The 21588-nt window shown below is 43.9% G+C and overlaps 1 protein-coding gene across 3 annotated transcripts in view; it reads left to right on the forward strand.

Moving 5' to 3' along the window:
* The first annotated feature begins 727 nt into the window (after positions 1–727).
* Positions 728–21588, forward strand: part of GPAT4 (glycerol-3-phosphate acyltransferase 4) — a 46634-nt gene continuing 25773 nt past the window's right edge. Inside the window, exon 1 of one of the 3 annotated variants that reach the window (XM_003823300.8) lies at positions 728–3810. The gene's annotated coding sequence lies outside the window, so the exon portion shown is untranslated. Of the gene's footprint in view, positions 3811–3940; positions 4113–21588 lie in introns of those variants that run through there. The other 2 variants (XM_008976936.5, XM_008976932.6) reach the window with 2 other exon arrangements.

Genomic DNA, 21588 nt, shown 5'->3' on the forward strand with positions numbered 1-21588 from the left:
CTTTTTTGTAGAGATTGGGTTCCCCCATGTTTCCCAGGCTTGGTCTCAAACTCCTGGGCTCGAGCAATCCACTTGCCTCAGCCTCCCAAATAACTGGAATTACAGGCATTAGATACCATCCCCAGGCTTGATGAAAAATTTCTGAAGATTCATAATAATGAGAATATATTTAACACCACTGAACTGTACACTTAGAAATGATTAAGATGGGCCAGGCCCAGTGGGTCATGTCAGTAATCCCAGCACTTTGGGAGGCCAAGGTGGGTAGATCACCTAAGGTCAGGAGTTCAAGAGCAGCCTGGTCAATATGGTGAAAACCCATCTCTACTACAAATACAAAAATTATCTGGGCATGACGGCGCGCACCTGTAGTCCCAGCTACCTGGGAGGCTGAGGCAGAAGAATCGCTTGAACTGGGAGGCAGAGGTTGCAGTGAGGCGAGATCTCACCACTGCAGTCCAACCTGGGCCACAGAGTGAGACTCCGTCCCCTCTCCCCTCCACCAAAAAAATTAGCCAGATGTGGTGGTGCATGCCTGTAATCCCGGCTACTCGAGAGACTGAGGTGAGAGGATCGCTTGGACCTGGAGGCAGAGGTTGCAGTGAGCTGAGATTGTGCCACTGTACTCCAGCCTGGGCAAGAGAGTGAGACTCCATCTCAAAAAAAAAAAAAAAAAGAACTGATTAAGATGGTATAATAAATTTTAGGTTCTACGTATTCTACCACAATTGAAAACATTTTTTAAAAATAATATTTATTTTACTTTCTTTGGCTTTTTATTTTGGTGCTTGGAAATGAGCATTGATGTTGCTGGTTGTGCAGTCGACAGTTAGGGATTCACCTCTTAATGAATGGCAAACTCTTTGTAGATGTTAAAGTTGACTTTGGAAGGAAGATAAGTTGTACAGCACAGGCATGGTACTCTCCTGGGGAAAGGAGTTCTTCCCAGGCTCACAGCACTGTGCACCATGTACAGAGCACACATTTTGGGGAAATGCCCTCATACTATGAATGAATTCAAAGTTAGTATGGGGTAGGATCTAAATCTTGTGATCTCTTTCTTCTAAAGCACTACCCTTCATCAGGTTTTAAAAATTACTCCTATAATTTCTGCAGTATGAGTTTTTTCATTCTAGAATGTGAAAATACTGCCAACAATAATCTAAAGACAGCCCATATTCACAGCGACAAGAAGTTCAGTGTTGGCTATAGCTCGGTCATGCTATGGGCAGGAGGCCTTCTCTAAAGATAAGTCTGCTTTGTGTCAAGCATTTCAAGCATGACTTGCTTGTTTCATCTGCCCATTTACATTCCTTGTACCTAGAAATGAATGTGATAAAAGTTTTGGTGCCTACAGGAACTATATTTACCTAGTTCATGTTGGCTTCCCACTCAGAGGGAAGTTTGATTGCCTTCCTGCACTTGAGAAGTTTAGAGAATGTGCCAGTGAATGTGCACACTCACAAGGTGTGTGTGTGTATCAGTGTTAATACCCAACAATTGAGCCTACTATTTGCTTGGGCAAAGAACACCATTTTCTCTTGAGCCTCTAATATGTGTGAAATATTTTAAGATTTCAATATTATGTACAAAGAACTAGTAGATGGTAAGAATTGTGAGAAAATATAACCATGAGAACACAAAGAGTACAGCAGATGAGTGGGCTACTTGCAAGACTGGTTCTAGGGGCAGAAAAGGAGACCAGACGAAGGACTCCAAAGAGCAGTTGAGATCCTGGTGGCCACTTTAAATCCCTATCCCTAGCACTGTGGAGAACACAACACAAAAATGTATGATGTCTGGTTTCTTCTCTCTCTCTCTTTTTTTTTCTGAGATGGAGTCTCCCTCTGTCGCCCAGGCTGGAGTGCAGTGGTGCGATCTCAACTCACTGCAACCTCCACCTCCTGGGTTCAAGCAAGTCTCCTGCCTCAGCCTCCCGAATAGCTGGGATTACAGGTGCGCACCACCACGCCCGGCTAATTTTTGTATTTTTAGTAGAGACGGAGAGACGGGGTTTCACCATGTTGGTCAGGCTGGTCTCGAATGCCTGACCTCGTGATCCGCCCGCCTCAGCCTCCCAAAGTGCTGGGATTACAGGGGTGAGCCACCGCGCCCGGTGGTTTCTCCTCTTATGGAATTTAATGTCGTTGACGATTAGACATGGCCATGCATTACTCAATCTTGAATTGGGATCCCCAAAAAAGCTGGGCAAGTAACAAGGGCTCAATGAATGGATAAGTGATTGAGTTAATAAATACGTGATCAGTTCCAAATGGGTAACATTTAGTTATATTTGGTGGAGATAAGTAGTCCAGTGTTTTGGAGCTAAGTGGTTATTCTTTTTTTTTTTTTTTTTTTTTTTTTTGAGTTTGGGTCTCGCTCTGTCACACAGGCTGGAGTATAGTGCCACAATCTCAGTTCACTGCAACATCTGCCTCCTGGGTTCATGCAATTCTCCTGTCTCAGCCTCCCGAGTAGCTGGGATTACAGGTGCGTGCCATCACCCCCGGCTAAATTTTGTATTTTTAGAAGAGACGGGGTTTCACCATGTTGGCCAGGCTGGTCTCAAACTCCTGGCCTTAAGTGATCTGTCCGCCTCTGCCTCCCAAAGTGCTGGGATTACAGGCGTGAGCTACCCGCGCCCCGCTCCCCCTACCATTTTTTTTTAATTTTCAAAATTTTTGTAGAAGTGGGGGTCTCGTTACGTTGCCCCGGCTAGTCTCAAACTCCTGGCCTCAAGCGATCCTCCTGCTTTGGCCTCCCAAAACGCTGGGATTACTGGCGTGAACTACCATACTCTGCCCTTTATTCTTACAGAGATTTTGAGGTCTAAGAATGTGGACTTTAAAGATTTCACTATCAGATTATGCATTGAGCACGGAATGACAATCTGACAGCCGTGTACAGCGTAAACCGGCGGAGAGGGCTTGGCACTAAAGGCAAACTGTCTTTTAAGAACAGGAAAAAGAAAGGTAATATATATTTTAAGGAGGTCCCATTTTAGGGGAGATAATAAGCTTGGGTTAGGCGTCTGAAGTCAGAAGAAACAGTAAGAAACACACACGCAAACTCCAGCAGCCACCAGCTAGACTTGAGTAGAGAGAGCAGGTCCAAGTGGAGGTGGAAGTTGGAAAGTTGCATCTGCCAGGGAGGGCGAAGGTGGCCTACACCCACTCCTGGAGCACCCTGCTTGACGAGCAAGGTAGACGAGGCTGAGGGATACTGCTGGTGATGACGGTGGTCGTGGTGATGGTGCCGGTAGCTAACAGATCTTGAGCGTACCAGGCCCTGAGCTGAGTCCTCTAACGGGCAGAATGTCGCTGCATACGGACAGCAGCCTCAAGAGGACAAGGTGATTTAGTGACTCTAGCCTCTTCCCGCGGTGCCAGGCTGATTTCACCCTCTCCGGAACACACATGCGAACCTCCGGGGAGGGAGCCAGTATCGGGTCCTAACGCAGGGAATCGCTCCGCTTTCTGAGAGGGACGCGCCAGCGGAGGGGCAGCCAGGGCCCGGCCTCTCCTGCTCCCGCCCCGCCCCCGGCAGTGGCCCCTAGTCCGCCAGAGGGCGACTCCGCGGGTCGCCCAACCCGCGACCGGTCCACGCGGCACCCGCCTCTCCCTAGGCCCCCGCCCTGCCGGCCCGCGCGCGCCCGACGGGAGCGTGCGGGGCGGTGGGCGCAGGGTCACGTTGGGCGGCGCAGACAAAGGCGGGCGCGCGCACGTCCTGACGCAGCTTGGGCCCGCGGCAGCGGCAAGGGCGGGAGGGAGCGGTCGCCGCGGGATTTGGAGCTGCCTAGCCTCGCGGTCGGTGAGTAGGAGGGAGCTGGCCCCTTACCTCAAAGTCCCCGACCTCCGGGGAGCCGAGAGCGGGACGTGGGAGCCGGGCTTGGGCGGCCGCGCGGGGCCTGCGGTCTGGGACGCCCCGGCGACGCTGCGCCGGCGTCAGGAGGCACCATCGCCGCGCCCCGGGGATCCCCGGCGGGTGGAGCGGGTGCCCCCCGTCCGGGATGGAACGGTCCGCGCCCGCCCCGAACCCCGGCCGCCCGCCTCTCCGCTCGCCTGCTCTCCGAGCCCGGCTCCTCGGAGCCCTTCGCCTCCCCCAAGTCCCAGGTGTGCGCAGCCCTCCCGCCCCGGGAGTCCGGGGATGTGGGTGGCGAGGGCTGCTGGGCGTTGGAGCACCAGGAAGCGCCTTCCCCTGTCATTCCCCTTCCTGTGTTCTCTGGCTGCCGTGAGATGCATGTCTTTACCCTCTCCTTCTCCAAATGCATGCTCCCATTTTTCTTTAGGATTTCTTAACTCCCGAAATCCCTTGCCTTTCCTTTTTTATTTCAGCACCCTCTGAGGCATCCTTCTCCCACTGGGGCTTGTTTATTTCCTCGCTTTCCATGTCACAGAGGGCTGAAGTTTAGCTGTTCAGAAGTTGCAGAAAATAGCTTATAGGAGACATACGGTGTAGCACGATGGAAATAAGTTCCATCCTCTGCCAAGTATTACCATGGATCTTCTCATTGATAACCTTGAGGTCATTTGAGGAATTTTCTTTCTGGTCCATTTTCCTTAATTTTGGCTGAACTTTGAGGAGCTCTCCTTAGTTTCATGTCTTGTAGATTCTATCTCAATCCAAGGGAAATGGTGTGAAGAGCAGTTACACCATACCAAAGTCTCCAGACAAAATCCTGTAATAATGCCAATCAAATATACTTCTCTCTTTGAAAGAGATGTGCTTTTCTTTTCTTTTTTAACTTTGTATTTTGGAGAATTTCAGACACAGGGAAATAGATGGAATAGGGAACCAGCATGTACTTGTTCTGGCCTCCTCAGCCACTTAACTGTGGCTATTCCTGTGCCATCCACACCCCACCCATTTCCCCTCCCGTATGTCTCAGGGAGAACTTGATGCAAGATGAGTCTGTCAAAAGTAGCTTCAGTTCCATAATGAAAACCACCATACCAAGTCATAAGGTGCTTTTTGCTTTGGAACACAGCCTACTCTTATGAGGTCTTCAGCTAAGAAACACAGTAGAGTTGAAGAAAGAGCACAGCAAAAGGTATCTTAACATGATAGAACAGGTTAAAAGAAAAAGTATGGCCGGGCGTGGTGACTCAACGCCGGTAATCCCAGCACTTTGGGAGGCCGAGGCGGGCGGATCACCTAAAGTCAGGAGTTCAAGACCAGCCTGGCCAACATGGTGAAACCCTGCATATACTAAAAATACAAAAATTAGCCGGACGTGGTGGCAAGTACCTGTATTCCCAGCTACTTGGGAGGCTGAGGCCGGAGAATCGCTTGAACCCAGGAGGCAGAGGTTGCAGTGAGCCAAGATTGCGCCACTGCACTCCAGCCTGGGCGACAGAGCGAGACTCGTCTCAAAAAAAAAAGAAAAGAAAAAAGTGTTTCAGATCTGGATGAGAACATTCGGAACGTCCTGTTCAATGTTTTCATTTTTTTCTGAGCCCTTGGAGGTCCAGAGAAGTTCAGTGACTTGTCCAGAGCCGCAGGTCTTAAGAGGCTGAAATCTCGCCTCTGCCTCCAGGCTGCGGTTCCACTGACCCATACTGCTTGCCTTCAGGAAAGAGAAATGGTGTAGGAGGGCTGTGGATGAAGACGCTTACATTCATGAAGGATTTGGATAGGCGAGCATGAGCTTTTCCACCAAATTTCAGAATTTTAAGAAATGCCTTAAATTATTTCTTAAAAATCAATTTGGGGCAGACGAGAAGTTCTGATAATAGTTTTTAGGGAACATGATAAAATTCTGACCTTAGAAGTGGTATACCAGTTTGAGAAGAAGAACAAGCTATAAACGGTGTAGATAACATTCACAGCTATTTAAGAAAGAGTTACTAAGGGAAACCAGAATGACTTAAGAGTGTTACTCTTCTTTTTCTGAGAGAACAATAGCATCATCTCAGAAAGCCTTTCATGCCATTAATAGGTAAGAATCTGGGCTTCTTGGACCATGGGTTAGACTTTCTTACAAAACCATAATATGCATTTCCTAGCAAAATTTATGCTATTACATTTCCTTATCTCAACAAAGACTGGTAAATTCAGTACTTATTCCTCAATTTTCCTACCCTTAAAATGGGGATATTCTGCCTCTCCAAGGAATGCTGGGAACAAGCAAGTCCTCATGTTAGGGGTCTTTGAGTTTTCATGGAAGTTTAGGTTATTTATATGATGACATAGTTGTCAACTTACTTTCAGGATGGACTTTTCTTTTGTGAGTTTGTGACCTAAATACAATAGTTGTTATGCATGTCCAGTTTATGGAAGTACCACTGCAATAACAGCATTTGAGTGTCATGGTAAATCATTACCCCTAAAGATGGAGGGAGGAGGAGGCAACTGTTGTGTGTCTATTTTGTGTTTGGTGTGAGGAGTGCTGTGGCTAGGCTCTTCAGAGGCTAGCCTAACTTGCTAAGTGGTTTCTGCTAAAGAAAAACCCACTTTTCTTGTGTGTGCTTGTCACCACAAGTTAGCTTTTATTAAAAACAAAACAAAACTCTCTAAGCTATCTGGAGATGATTTGGCCCTGGTTAAACATGAACTGTACTGCAGAATTGTTTGTTTGGGTAAAGTAGAACCTCATTATGACGTGTCTTTTACTTCCTACTGTGTCATTGTGCTCATGGGGAGAACTTGACGGAATATCATCCGTTCCATGTATCACTAAACCATGTAATAGCGTACACTATGATTAAGGCTTTTTAAGAGAATAGAATTTTAGAGTTAGAAGGAGTCTTCCTAGTGCTTAAGAGTTTCCCCTGAGTCCTTTAATGTACTTTTTCACCTTTAAAACACATGCAGACACGTACACATGCCACACAAACACAGAGTCTCATCTAGGGCTCTCTTCATTTTGCCTTGTACAATCTTAGTATGTTTGGATCCCACCTCCAGTTAATTTGTAAGCCGAAGATCTGCAATAATAGAAAAATGCTTTGTAAAACAGGAGCGTAATACATTTGCACTTGACTTTTATTTATTTATTTTATAGAGATGGTCTTGATCTGTGGCCCAGGCTGGAGTGCAGTGGCATGATCAAGGCTCACTGCACCCTCAGCCTCCCTGGCTCAAACAGTCCTCCCGCCTCAGCCTCCCAAAGGGTCGGAATTACAGACATGAGCCACCATGCCAGGCCTTTGTTGACTTTTTTTTTTTTTTTTTTTGAGACAGAGTCTTGCTCTGTCGCCCAGGCTGGAGTGCAGTGGCACAATCTCGGCTCACTGCAAGCTCCACCTCCCGGGTTCAAACCATTCTCCTGCCTCAGCCTCCTCAGTAGCTGGGATTACAGGCGCCTGCCACCACGCCCGGCTAATTTTTTTTTTGTATTTTTTAGTAGAGACAGGGTTTCACCGTGTTAGCCAGGATGGTCTCGATCTCCTGACCTCGTGATCCCCCCGCCTCAGCCTCCCAAAGTGCTGGGATTACAGGCGTGAGCCATCGCACCCGGCCGACTTGTTTGAATTAAAAAAAAAAAAAATGATCAGGAAGCTTAAATCAAGGGAAGTTCAATGATTTTTTTTTTTTGGAGACTGAGTCTTCCTCTGTCGCCCAGGCCTGAGTGCGGTGGCGAGATCTCAGCTCTCTGCAACCCTCCACCTCCTGAGCTCAAATGATTTTCCTACCTCAGCCTCCCAAGTAGCTGGGATTACAGGCATGCGCCACCACGCCCAGTTAATTTTTGTATTTTTAGTAGAGATGGGATTTCACCATGTTGGCCAGGCTGGTCTCGAACTCCTGACCTCAGGTGATCCACCCGCCTCAGCCTCCCAAAGTGCTGGGATTACAGGCGTGAGACACTGCACGTGGCCGAAGCTGAATGATGTATTCAGGGACACATAGACTAGACAGAGTTGCACCTGGAACCTAAGGGCAGTCCTGGTTCCAGATCTAAGCCCTTTCTGCTGTACCATTTTCTTCACCTCGGAGAAATAGGGTGGGAAAGTATACACACACACACACACACACACACACACACACGCATCTTTCTTTCTTTCTTTGCCAGTTGAAGATACATTATTTTGAGTCTCCTTTAAAAATTTTTGATCAGTGCTGTCCCATAGAAATATTATATATGCTATATACACAATTTTAAATTTTATAATAATGCTTTTTTAAAAAGCACAAAGAAATAGATAAGGTTGATTTAATCATTCCACAAGGGGAGAGAGAGAGAGAGTGTGTGTGTGTGGGTGTATCTCAAAACATCACATTGTGCCCCATACATATGTAAAATTATGTATCAATTTTTAAGAAATTGACAAACAGTAATTTTACGTATTTATAGTGTACAGTAATATTTGCCCACATGGATAGAATGTGTAATGATAAAATCAGAGTATTTAGGATATCCAGCACCTGAAACATACATCATTTCTTTGTGTTGGGAACATTTCAAATCTACTTAACATTTCAAATTAAAATATACAAGAAATTGGCCTGACGTGGTGGCTCATGCCTGTAACCCTAGCACTTTGGGAGGCCAAAGTGGGTAGATCACTTGAGGTCAGGAGTTTGAAATCAGCCTGGCCAACATGATGAAACCCCTTCTCCACTAAAAATACAAAAAAAACTAGCCGGCTGTGGTGGCTTGTGCCTGTAATCCCAGGTATGAGGGAGGCTGAGGCACGAGAATTGCTTGAACCCTGGAGGCAAAGGATGCAGTGAGCAGAGATCACACCACTGCACTCCAGCCTGGGCCACAAAATGAGACTGTCTCAAAAAAAAAAATATATATATATATATATGTACAAGAAGTTGGTAACTATAGTCATCCTACTTTGCTATTGAATACTGGAACTCATTCGTTCCATTTAAGTTTTTTTTTTCTATCCATTAACCAAGCTCTCAATGTCCACCCTTCCCAGCCTCTGGTATCTATTATATTCTACTGTCTATGAGATCATTTTTAGCTCCTATATATTGACTTTGATTTGAAAGTCAATTTAAAGTTTTTTAAAAAAATTTCATAAAGTAGAAACAGGGGAAAATAATTTTAACAATATATTTTATTTAACCTAGTTTATCCAGAATATTACTTTGAAACATAATCAATATAAAAATTATTAATGGGATATTTTACATGCATTTTTTTCATGCTAAGTCATTGAACTCCAGTGTGCATTTTACATTCACAACACATTTTAAGTGCTCCAAGGTCACACATGGTTAGTGGCTGCTCTGTTGGACTGCTGAGAATCACTGTCAGTGGAACATAAAGATGAAGGAATGTTTTATTTTGCTTAGTAATGTTCAGGTCTGAGGTTAGAGTTTGTGGTTGTGGTCATTGGTTTTTTCTTTCATGTTTTAGTGATTTTCTTTGCACAATTAGAAGTATTTTGAATTTGCAGAGAGATGAACAAAAAAGTCTGATGTCACGAATTTGTGCGCTTGTGATGAAAAGGTTTCATTTTTTAAGACAGGGTCTTGCTCTGTTGCTCAGGCTGGAGTGCAGTGGCACTGTCATGGCTCACTGCAGCCTCAGCCTACTGGACTCAGGTGATCCTCCCACCTAAGCCTCCCAAATAGCTGGGATTACAGGAATGCACCACCACGCCCAGCTAATTTGTGTATTTTTAGTAGAAATGGGGTCTCTCCTTGTTGTCCAGGCTGTTGTTGAACTCCTGGCCTCAAGTGATCCGCCCGCCTCGGCCTCCCAGAGTGCTGAAATTACAGGTGTGAGCCACTGCGCCTGGCCAGTGATGTGTGTAAATTTAAAAGACTGTATTGGTGAAGATGTGGAACAAGTGAGACTTCCTACGCTGCTAGTGGGAATACAAAATGGTACAACCCATTTTGGAATTTGTCATTCCACTCCTAGGTATTTACCCAAGAGAAATGAAGTATATGTCCATACAAAGACTTGTAGATAGCAGTTTTATTTGTAATAGCCTCAAACTGGAACAACCTTAGTGTCCATCAGTAGGGAAATGGATGAAGAAACGGGTATATCCATATACTGGAATACAGCTCAGCAATCAAGAGGAATAAACTGTTGACACATGCAGCAACATGGATGGTTCTCAGTATAATTATGCTGAGTGAAGTAAATTGGATAAAAAGATTTTTTGAACAAGAAAAAGGCCAGGAAGTTGCTTCTAATTACATATGCAGTACTCAGATGTCAAGAACTGGTATTAAAATTGAGCCATCAGAGCAGTGTTCAGGTCGAATAATGAATTGTCTTGGGTCTTAAAGCTCTAGCAAATCAAATTGTCATCATCAAAATAGCCTTTTTTTTTGGTTTTGTTTTCTGTTTTTTGTTTTGCCAGCTTCAAGAGATGGTTCCGTTGCTTTGGGGTGAACTTGGTACCAGTGCCGTGTTACTTATCCAGTTCTAACTCAAGAAAGTTCTAGAGGGCATAATGATCTTAGATAAGACCAAGGCCCCGAACCTGACCATGTTCTGTCTTCTCTGTGAGTTGAATCATCCTTTGGCCAGTTGGATCCTGGCTTTGTCTTGGGTAATTTATTTTATCCAGGATTGATGCCAGCTATGTGTGTTCTGGGTTTTTAGCACTTCAGGTTCATGTCAACTGAGTCGCTCTGAGAGCTGCCCTGTTTGGAAACATTATGCAGTTTCCCCACTAAGCAGCAGCTTCCTATTCAAGCAAATTTCTTACACTCTACCAGTCCCGATACACTCGACGTTAAATTCAGCGTAGCACACATTTCCTCATGCCTGTGTGTGCGTGTTTGTTTACATTACAGTTGGGGCATTTGGTGGGCCTATGTTCTGACAGTAAACTAGGAGAAATGGATGCTTTTTTCTGAATTGTAATCCACCCTAAAGCAAGTGAGGAGTCAGCCTGGGAAGCAAGAAGTGCACTCGACTGGACATCAGATGGGCGTGTTAGTCCTGCCTCTGTTACCAGCCAGTTTCGTAACTTGTCCCCATCATCAAACCCTTCCAAGGCTCGGTTATTTGAGCCATAAAATGAAGACATTGGGCTAGAATTCTGAAAGATTAACTACTAAAGTTGTGGTTTGTCATCATTTTATTATTATTGCCTCCAGCTTTATGGTGATGATTAGTAGTAGAAGCTTCTATTTATAGAGGATTTTGTGCCAAGCACTACACCGATAGCTTGATAGGCATCATGTTCAGTCTTGACAACAATACCACAGGATATGTATTATTCCCAATTTACAGATGAGAAAACTGAAGCATGGAATGTGACTTTTTTGAGGTCAGACAGCCAGAAGGTAGGGGAGGCTGGTTTTGAATGTAGCTTGTCTGATTCCCTGTATGTTTGGCCATCATGCTTTACTGCTTCCCTGACATTCTGCAATTTTAAATAAAGACGTAAGGACAAAAAACTTGTTTCAGGAAGGATTTTTAAAAGACATCCAGTCTAATCACCATAATGTATCTGCCACTCTGCAGAATGCAGTTGTAGGTGAAGGTCTCCCTATACAGCCTATTCTTTTTGAACAACTTAATCTTAGATTCTTTTAAAAATAGCTTTATTGAGATACAATTCACCTAATGAAAGTATACAGTTCACTGGGATTTATTATGTTCACAGACGTGTATAGTCATCAACAGAGTCAGTTTTAGAACATTTTTGTCACCTCAGAAAGAAACGTTTTAGCTATCACTCTTGTATCTCCCCACTCTCGCCAGCTCTAAAGTAACCAACAATCTACTTTCTGTCTGTGTAGATTTGCCTATTTTGTATAAATGGAATCAATATGTGGTCTTTTCAATGGGTTTCATTCACTTAGTATGATGTTTTGAAGATTCATCCATGTTATAGCGTGTATCATTTCTTCATTTTTATGGCCAAAGGTTCCATTGTATGGATACACCGCATTTTGTTTATCCAGTCATCAGTTGATGGACATTTTGGTTGTTTCCGTCTTTTGGCTGTTCTGAATAATGCCATTGTAAGCATTCATGTGCAATTTTTTTGGTGTAGACAGTTTGTCTTTCTCTTGGGTATGTACTTAGGAGTAGAATTGCGAGATACATGGTAACTTTGTTTAACCATTCTCCGAGCTGCACTGTCTTACATTCCCACCAGCAAAGCGTGAGGGTTGGATTCTTAGTATTGAGCTAGAATTTGCACCCCATACCTGCCAACCATAGCACCAGTTCCCTTGCTTCATGTGTCCCAAGCAAATCCGCTTTTTCTAGGTGACAGCCAGCCCGGTCTGACCTGAGTGCTCTCCAGTACTGAAGGGCTTCCACCAGCTTTCATGTCCTGGGATGTCGTTCTAGAGCCTCACCACCTCTCTTATGAATGTGATCCCCCTCCTTTTTTTAGAGAACTAGATGCCTTTTACATATGGGTAATTTGTGCTCAGAGATGGTTGTCTTCTCAGTTTCAGTTGTCCTTTCTCAGTTAACTGGTAAGAACCCTTAACCCAGTAGTCTCAACTGGCTACACATTAGAATCGCTCGAGCGTCTTAAGAACAAATCCAGATTGTACCTGCAGAGATTCTAATTTATTTTGTCTGGGCTGAAGCCCAGAGATGCAAATAAGCATCCTGGGTGGAGAACCAGTGCAGCCTTTAGTGGCCAGGGGATGGCTCTGGCTGGGTCTCTGAGGGCCCACGTGGCATTTACACAGAGTGCCATCTTGAAGCCTTAAGCATTTATGTTCCTGTTTTCTGGAGAGTCTCATTTGCCCCCAGTATGCTCTGCAGACACTGGCTGTGGCCATGTTTGCCTCCCTGTCAGGCCATGTGAACTTTCTGAATGAGAAAGCATGCTCCAACTATTTCAGAGGCATATAAACACCTTTAGGCAAAAGTGGTAGTTGAAAACCTCATTAGTATAATGTCATTACTTCTTGGGAAATACGTTCAAATTCCCCTTCTCCTTCCTAGTGACAGGGGCTTAGATGAATAGTATTCCATTATATCCTCTATTGGGAGACGTTGATGTTTGTTTTGATATTACAGACAATGCCGCAGTCAGTATCCCAGCACATATTATCACTTTGCTTATGCTTTAAAATACAGGGTTTATACACTTCTGCACTACTGACATTTGGGGCTGGACAGTTCCTCATTGTGTGGGAGCTGTCCTGTGCATTGTAAGATGTGCAGCATCATCTCTGCCCTGCGCACTGCACTAGATGCCAGTAGTAGCACTCCCATGCCAAGTCGTGACAGCCAAAAATCCCTGCAGATATTGCCAGATGCTCCCCAAGGGGGTAAAAAAATCACCCTTGGTTGGGAACCACTGGTCCGATTTATCCTTAGGATACATTTCTAGAAGTGGAATTGCTGGATCTAAGGTTACATACATTTAAAATTTTGATGACAGTCGCTAAATTGTTCTTTGTAGAGGTTGAACCCATTTTACACTCCAACCAGCAGTATTTGAGGATGTTTTTCCATTCTCACCAGTGCAGTGGTTTATCAGAATTTCTTTGCCATCTCACTGTAGTTTCAATTCGAATTTCTCCATTTTACGACTAACCTTTTTATTGAACACTTACTGCTTGCTAGGCAAGTTGTGTTTTTTGGCCTGTGGATTTTGTGTCATACGTTATAATGCTTTCCTTTCTAAGCCTTTTTGAAGTTTGGTACCTAGGACTGAAGACTGAGTTTCTTCTGATTCTAATGAAATGATAATATATACCATTCATTGAGATCTAACATGTGACAGGCATTGTGCTTGGTGTGCTCTAAAAATACGTGCATTCTTTTGTGATCTAAGCATGTATTAATAAAGTGGCCTTTCTTTTACCTTTTGAGTTGGCACAGGGCCTCTGTCTGCACATATTCTAGCAGTTATGGTCCCTGAGTTGGGATGTGTCACAGAGAGCCGACTGAAAAGCATTTGATTCTGCATTTAGGAGTGATAATAGTCCCAGTCCAATACCTTGTGATTGGGAGACAATTGGTATAGATGCCTTGATTTAAATTAAGTTCTGTTCTGTTCTGTTCTTTTTTCTTTTCCTTTTCCTTTTCCCTTTCCTTTTCTCTCTTCTCTCTTTTCTCTTCTTTTCTTTTCCTTTTCCTTTCCTTTTGTTTTGTTTTCTTTTCCAAGAGTGTATTTTCCTTGTCAACAGTCATCATAGTTTGAAATTACAACTTTTCGTGTGCTTGTTTCCGGATGGGCATATCTTTTCACCGCTGAACAACAGCTAACACCTGGTGTACTGTCTGGCACACACTGTGTGCCCAGTGAGTATTTGTTGAATGAATGAACTAGTCACTCCAAGAACTGAGGCCATTAGGGAGCCTAAAGGCCCAGATTTGCCATTCCATTGGTTGAAGAGTTAGGTTAGCTTAGTGATGGGCTCTGTTGCCTTCCTGGAATGGAGGCAGCTTCCTTCCTAAAAGACTCAGAACTAGCTGATTCTCTGGAATGTTTGGCCTGTGGGGGAACATTGGCCCTGATGATTCTGGGTGAGTTTGGTTGGAACCCATCTGTGGACGTTGAGGGAATAAGTGAATATTCCTCTGAATGAATGGCTTCCCCAGCTCACATTCTTAAGGGGTCATGCTTATATTTACTTGAGGCAAAGTGATAGCCTCTCGTAAAAGAACGGTTATCTAGAAATTGTGGTTTGATTGAGTTCTGATGTGAACAGTTTTGATATTTCCAGACATCAAAGTCTGTATTAAGGGGACCTTAAGCCACCAGTTACCTCTGGCTTTAATGATTTTTCAGTTTCCAAACACTACCGATTTGATAAACTCAGTTGGTTTGCTCTTTCCTCTACTTCTAAGAATTTGTGTGAGTGTTGTTTAGTGTTGGCCAAATAACTTGTTAGGCCAGTTTGGTGTTCTCTGTCCTGGAGGCTGGCATTCAGCAAAAGGACTCGGGGTGGGGTGTGGCGGGATGGGATGGGGTGGGATGGGATGGGACTGGGAGAGCCAGCAGGGGGCCTCTGAGCGGAGGAAAGACTAGCAAGGTCATGAGTGCAGACTCTTCCTATAAGGGGCAGATAGTGAGTATTTTAGGGTCTGTATCTGTAAGGGGCAGATAGTGAGTATTTTAGGGTTTTTCAAATCTTCTTTGTTTTTTGCATCTGTTTAAAAGAGTCTAAGAATGTAAAAACTCATGAGTCTTTGTGAAAAAGACTGTAGCCAGATGTGGGCTGTGACTGGCCAACCCCTGAACTAGGTGAAGAAATTGGTTTATTGCTGCAGGTGTTTACTGGTTTGGGGACATGAACCCAGAATAACCTTGGGAATTCTTAGCTGTGATCCTTAGAGGAGTGATCTACACTCTGGCATGGGGGTCAAAGTGACCCTGGTGTCAGTCACCTTGGGTCTGTGGAACTCAGGGTAACCCTGGCCAGTAGGACAGAGGCCCTTGCTGCCTTTTTCACATGGCAGTGCTGTCCACAGGGAGTGGAGAGACAGCAATGGTGGAGGAAAGGAGATGTTGCCCTGGACAGGCCTGAGAACTTCGGTAACTCAGGTGCCTGAACTACCTCTAGAACACGGTTAGAAAACTGGCATGTACGAGCGTTTATCACAACACAAGAGCGTGTCTGTATCTTGGATTCTGAGACCACCACCAAATTCTGATAATGGAGTCCAGATCTTGATGGTTTTCTCTAATCACAAGAAGTTCTGTAGAGCAGGCTGGCTTGCTACTTCTTTTTTTTTTTTTAAAGAGTCCCATTCTGTCACCCATGCTGGAGTCTTCCCACGTTCAAGCAATTCTCCTGCCTCAGCCTCCTGAGTAGTTGAGATTACAGGCATGCGCCATGATGCTTGGCTAATTTTTGTATTTTTAGTAGAGATGGGGTTTCGCCATGTTGGCCCGGCTGGTCTCAAACTCCTGACCTCAGGTGATCCACCTGCCTCAGTCTCCCAAAGTGGGATTACAGGCGTGAGCCACTGTGCCCGGCCAGTGCTACTTCATTTTAAAGCATGTAGTTTGGGAGACAGGAAGAAGTAGGGGTTACAGAGCAGGGGCCTGGAGACGAATGCTCTTGTCCTGCTTCCAACTCTCTGCAACCCTGGGTGACTTGAGTCCCTTAATCTTCCCAACCTCAGTGTCCTCACCTGTAGATCAGGATGACAATGACTCCACCGTACAGCCATCGTGAGGATTACTTGAGGGTCGTATATGTGAAATGCTCCTTAGCGCAGTGCTGGGCATGTTGTAAGCACTCAGTCAATGTTAGCAATCGCAGTGACAGTGTGAAAGTGGAAGGAAACGTAAGAAGTGGCCATCAGAACTAGGAACTAGGGTTCATGACCCAGCACCACTGAATAGCATGTCCTTGTAGACTAGAGCATTTTGTCTTCAGAAATGTGTGAATGTCATGGAGCCGTACAGAGGAACTGGGTCTGCAGCTACCTCTCTCAGCTTCCTGATGTGTAAAATGGAAATCATACAGATTGATGGGCTGGGGATAAACAAACGAGGTAACAAGGGAAGGGCCTTGAGTTCTATGAAACTATAGCAGGACGAGCCACAGTCAAGAACCCCTCAGACACCAAGTTGTAGAAGGAAAGGGTTTTATTCAGCTGGGAGCGTTGGCGGACTCACATCTCCAAAAACCGAGCTCCCTGAGTGAGCAATTCCTGTCCCTTTTAAGGGCTTACAACTCTAAGGGGGTCCACGTGAGAGGGTTGTGATCGATTGGGCGAGCAGGGGGTACGTGACTGGGGGCTGCATGCACCGATAATCAGAATGGAACAGAACAGGACAGGGATTTTCACGATGCTTTTCCATATAATGTCTGAAATCTATAGGTAACACAAGAAGTTAGATCAGAGGTTGGTTTTTAACTACCAGGCCCAGGGTGTGGTGCTGGGCTGCCTGTGGATTCCATTTCTGCCTTTTAGATTTTATACTTCTTTCTTTAGAGGCAGAAATTGGGCATAAGACAGTATGAAGGGTGGTCTCCTCCCTTAAAACATTGCGCAGATTTTAAGGCGAAGTCAGTAGTTGTTCATTTCCTCCCTTTGAGAACCTCACTCATTAGTGGGAGTTCTCAATTTCTTCCTCACTACCCATGTCTTCTTGCAAGACAGATCGATAGTGATTCATATAGTACACTTACGCTGAAGCATTTTGGTGAACTAAGGTAACGATGAAGCTTTTTATCATTTGAAGAAGTACAGGTAGCAAACAAGGGAGTAGTAAGCAGGTTCCTATTACTATTGTAACTCCTATTATAAGAGTTTTAAATCCTCCTAGCACTGGGAACCATTTTCCAAACATGGCCCCAGGATCAAATCCATGCCACACTTGCATTGGCACATGTGCCAGTTTTGTCATATCTCTATGTCTTCAACTACTTGCCCTTGATCATCTACGTGTAGACAGCAATTACTAAGGTTAAATTCCCAACAGACCCTTCCTTCAGCTGCTAGCAAGTAGTCAAGAGCCAGTCTATTTTGATAGATAGCATTTCTCATCTGAGTTTCTTGCCAGGCCAGAATAGTCAAGGCTCTGCCGGTTTTATTAGTGATTATTTCTAAGACAGCTTGTAACTGTTTGATTCGGTTGAGCATGTAAATGGCAGTCCAGTATCCCTACGAGCCATCTTGTGCCCAATTAGCAGGCCCATAATATGGTATGATTCTCTTAGGGGGCCATTTATCATCTTTCCAATTTCCTATAGCTATGCTTCTTTTTTCGCAGGAAGCATAGACAGGGAAGCCCAGGAGTTTACCTGTTTTTATGGGCAGTAGGAAGAAAGATGGTTTAATAGTGCCAATAACACAACTACCTGCCCACTGGTTGGGTAATTTGGTGTAAGCTCTATGCCCACATATCCAGTATAATCCAGTGGGGGCTGTCCAGTCCCGGTGGGACTCCGGGTGGGTCCATGTGGTTTGCAACTTTGGGAATTTACTAAGTGGATTCCTTTCTGTGTGATTTGAACTCCACCAAGTGACTCTTTTTGTGGTACCATTATACAGTTTCTGTCCCAGACAACTAAGTTGTCCTATGGGGTGAGTGAATTCTTTGCCTTCTCTAGCTATGCAATATTGTCCAAAAATTGAGGCTTTTAGGACCCAGAAATTATCAGGGTGATTCTTTTGAGCCGGGAATTCATCAGGAACTGGGTCTGTAGGTACTAATTCTCGGGCTTCTCATGGCCATTGATCTCCCATTACAGTTCCTCAAGATACATAACATGAAGTGACATTGAGAGACTGGGCTAAATGCTCGGCTAATTGCAAAAACAAATTTCATGTTTTTCCTGGAATTTCTGGTACTAGCGCATTTAGTTCATCATAGAAAGTTTGAAACACTGGCTCAGGAGAGTGTTTGTAAACTTCTCGAACTAAGATATTTACTTGAGGATCCAGTCCAGCCCCATCGATTCCTAAGGTCACACGCTCCCCTTTTTTCCCGTGAGGATCAAGGGGATTGGTTATTACTAGCTCTAAGGAGTTACATTGTCCCTTAGTACAGGAAGGGCCACTTTTTCCTTTCTGAAGGTGGACTGGATCCTTTTCATTTTTTATCCACGTGGCCCAAATGACACAAGACTAGTATCCACATTCATTTCCACACAGTCCTAATTCATAACAAATATACTTATTTTTGGTCATATAGCCTTTTTCCCCATCAAAAGAGCCACATCCTCTTCCTAACTTATTGCTATTAATGACAGCACAGACATCAAATTTCAAGATTATGCGTTTGGGCACCCCTTTTTTTTCTGTTCTGGCTAATACTTTACTTGTATCACTTACGAGTCCCCACCAGTCTTCAGTCCTTAATCTTATTTTAAAAACTGTGGACATGGGAGGCTCAGAGGGGTTATAACACACATCAGGCTGGTCACTTCCTGGGCTACATACCTTGTACTGTGTGGCATTATACAAACAAGTCCTTTTTAGAGTTCCAGCACATTTATAATAACTATAGAACAAAAAGACAGTTTTAACTTTTTGACTGGATGTATACACTGGGAATAGTCCGTAGTTTGAGGAAGTTCAGTTGAAGTCCCTACTGTACAAGTCCAAAATTTAAGGAAAATAAGTCCCACGGTGAGTTTCCTCATGCTTCAGCCGTGTGTGGACCACTCAGCCTCAGGTGTGACTGGGACTATGGCCCACGACTCTGGAGGAGGTGCTGCTTTCTTGACTCGGGTGTGATGAGTCCATCCCTTTTTCGCTGTACGAACAGCAGTCTCTGTGGTTAACAGCACAAGGTAGGGTCCTTCCCAGGCTGGCTCTAGTTTCCCTTCTTTTCACCCTTTGATGAGAACGTGATCCTCAGGCTGGTGCTGGTTTACTGGAAATTCTGGGGGTGGTACATGTGCTAAAAGACTTTTAGTTTAGTGGAAGATAAACCAAGTATATGATTTTTAAGAAATTCACCTTTTGTTTTAAATGGGGGGACATCAGCAGTGGACTTTATAGTCCTTGGTGCCTTTCTACTGAGAAATTTCCTTTAGCACCTATTTTTATTAGTTTTTAGAACAAAGAAAGCCAAACACCATTTTATATTTGACAATGCTTCCTGGATGATTTTTATACCAGATAAGCTATATTTCATTTTTATATTAGTGTGTTATTAATGTTAAACTTAGTTTTAATAAAACTTTGTAGACATATTTATTCAATTTTTAATGTCTGACCATAAGGTAAGATTTTTATAGGCTCTTTTTAACCTTTTATAATTTTTTGTTAAAGAGCAGGTTAGTGCTTTAAGAAAAACCCATTGTGTTTTTATTTTAATGTTCAGTTTACAGAAAAACTGGATGATACCTCTTTAACTTAGGCAGTATGTTTACACACAGAATTTTCTTTACAATTAATGTTTTAAAACTTGCGTAAACCTTTGAAACAATTTTTTTAACCTTTTAATGTAGGTAAAAATTTACATTCCTATGCCTGCTTATAATCCATTTACCAAAGGTATATTTTACTTTCCTAATACACCTTGCACATAAACTGTTTTTTTAAATAGTTTTACATTCAGGAGGCCTATATTATTACAACATTTCTTGCATAAATTCCTTTTTTTAATAACTTCTTTTTCTCACAACTTTCGCAGACAATTCTTAGATATGTCTCAACTTTCTGACTTATTACAAACTTTTTTTTTTTTTTTTTTGAGATGGAGTCTCGCTGTGTCGCTCAGGCTGGAGTGCAGTGGTCCGATCTCGGCTCACTGCAAGCTCCGCCTCCCGGGTTCATGCCATTCTCCTGCCTCAGCCTCCCAAGTAGCTGGGACTACAGGCGCCCGCCACCACACCTGGCTAATTTTTTTATTTTTAGTAGAGATGGGGTTTCACCGTGTTAGCCAGGATGGTCTCCATCTCCTGACCTTGTGATCTGCCCGCCTCGGCCTCCCAAAGTGCTGAGATTTCAGGCGTAAGCCACCGTGCCCGGCCCAAACTTTTTTTTTAAGCGACCAGTTAATTTATTTCAGGGCAAGAATTTACCATATAGCTTTTTTTTTACATAAATTCTGTCCCCCCTTTTTTTCTGAAGATGATAACCATTCTTTTCCAAAGTGAACTTCCTTTATGTCTGTGGACTAGACTGTCTAAGGCCACAAGATTAGAAGTTACTATAATACATGTTACACTTTTAACTTTTAGCAGACTTCAGTTTTGTTGAAAACCTTGTAAGTTTGGCATTTTAATTATCCTTTGCTATTAATAAGACCTTGTTTAGTCCAAATTAACTTAGAATTGGTATAGTTTTTTTTTGTTTTTGTTTTTAATTACCTGGGAGGAACCATCTGTTGTCCTGTCCTGAAGGGAGTTCCTCCTAGGTCTGGTCGGACCTTTGTATGGTAATTAAGATTTAGATCTTCTGTTAGGAAACCTGCTGGGTTAAGGGAATTTTCAGTGGTTAATGTTAAATCTTCCTTTTTTTTTTTTTTTTTTTTTACTTAGGATATTTCTGAACTGGTGAGGTATGCTCACAATGAGGTTTCCTCTAAAAGTTATTTTTCTACTTTCTTCTGTTAGCAAAGCAGTTGCCACTACAGATTGAATGCTTTTGGGCCATCTGCAGATTACTAGGTTAAGGATTGTTGATAGGAAGGCTACAGGTTGTTAGTGGCCTCAGTGCTTTCGGGCTAAGCCCTTGTTTACACTTACAACAAGGTGGTATTGGAGTGTTGTAGGGTCACAGAGAAGACCTTCAATTATCAATTATAGGTTTTAAATTTACCCTGGCTTTTAAAGGAATAGGGTACACTTTTTTTCTTAACTACTTGTATATCTCTTTCTTTCTCTCTTTAACTTTCTGTCTCTCTCTTTGACTTTTCCTTTTGCCTCTGCCTCTTCCTCTCTCTCTGCCTCTCTCCCTCCTTGACTCCGTCTTTGTCTCTCCCTCTCTTCCTGTCTCTCTTTTCCTCTTTTCCTCTCTGTCTCTTTTCTCTGTCTCTCTCTGCTGGTCTTTCCTTGCCTCTGCCAGCCACTTACGCTGCTGTTCTCTCAACCACTGTGGCGGGGCAGGGGTGGGGGGGTGTGATCTAAAACCAGCTGTAACCAAGTGTCTATGAACAGGAACTGGTCTAGGCGCCCTGGCTTTCAGGTTACCTTGTGCCGTACCTTTGAAACAAGGGACCTGTCCAGGCTTCTTTTCTGATGGCCAACGGCCACCTCTAATGTTGGCCAGTCTATTTCTGGCCAAACTTAGAACACAAAGTTCTAAGTTTTCCTGGTATCGTA

Source organism: Pan paniscus, chromosome 7, assembly GCF_029289425.2.
Source record: "Pan paniscus chromosome 7, NHGRI_mPanPan1-v2.0_pri, whole genome shotgun sequence".
Classification (NCBI taxonomy): domain Eukaryota; kingdom Metazoa; phylum Chordata; class Mammalia; order Primates; family Hominidae; genus Pan; species Pan paniscus.